This window comes from Glandiceps talaboti, chromosome 17 (genome assembly GCF_964340395.1).
Source record: "Glandiceps talaboti chromosome 17, keGlaTala1.1, whole genome shotgun sequence".
Lineage (NCBI taxonomy): Eukaryota > Metazoa > Hemichordata > Enteropneusta > Spengelidae > Glandiceps > Glandiceps talaboti.
The window spans coordinates 5,089,142-5,090,024 of NC_135565.1; positions in this window are offsets into that span (position 1 = coordinate 5,089,142).

Genomic DNA, 883 nt, shown 5'->3' on the forward strand with positions numbered 1-883 from the left:
CGCAAAGAAATGAGACGACGTATTGTTTCATGTCAACTGACTTCCATTGTATTGGAAAATCGAAAATTTCTTCTAGCCATTAATCTTTTTGTTTTACTGTCGTGAATTTTAAGCACGTGACTTTGAATACTACGAAACGATCTCCGCACGTGCTTTACATGTAAGTTTATGAATGGTGGGTGTACAATGTACAACTTTGGAAACCGGGCTTTCGACTTAGTACGTCGATAGATACAAATAAAAATAACTGTTGTTTATGTGGTAGATTACACAAGTGGGTGATAGCGGTGCAGTGTGGATAGAATCACCCTGTAATCAAGATGGTGTGAAACACTGGACGCCCCAAAATGTACATTGCAAGATGTGAAGTCACTAGAAACACCACTATAATGTCCTTTCAGTAGCTTATATTTGACAAAATGGGTTTTACATCAATTTTGGATTGTTGGGGGGGGGGGTCAAGTTAGGTGTCCAGACTGCAATTCGGGGGGGGGGGGGGTTCATTCACAAAATCAATAAATTGGTGTCTGTGAAATACATTTGGATGAGGTTTTGGACGATATACAGATCAAAATAAGTAAGAACAGCATTTATTAGTGTTCGATGAATTGGCACAGGAAAACACAAAACAATAAATATTGAACATGCATGAATTCGGTAAATACACATCACAAGGGAGAACCCGTTTAGCCGTAACACAAATAGTACGTCACTGAGCTGCGTATGATTTTATATCATCACCCTTCTCTTGAAATTGTCAGACATGTCTTAACAATAGTTTCAGTTTAGGTCTATGTTATAACATTATATAATAACTGAAAGTTCGGTTTCCGCTGTCGTGTTTTTTTTTTTTATATTCATTCTCACAAGCCATGGCGATGCT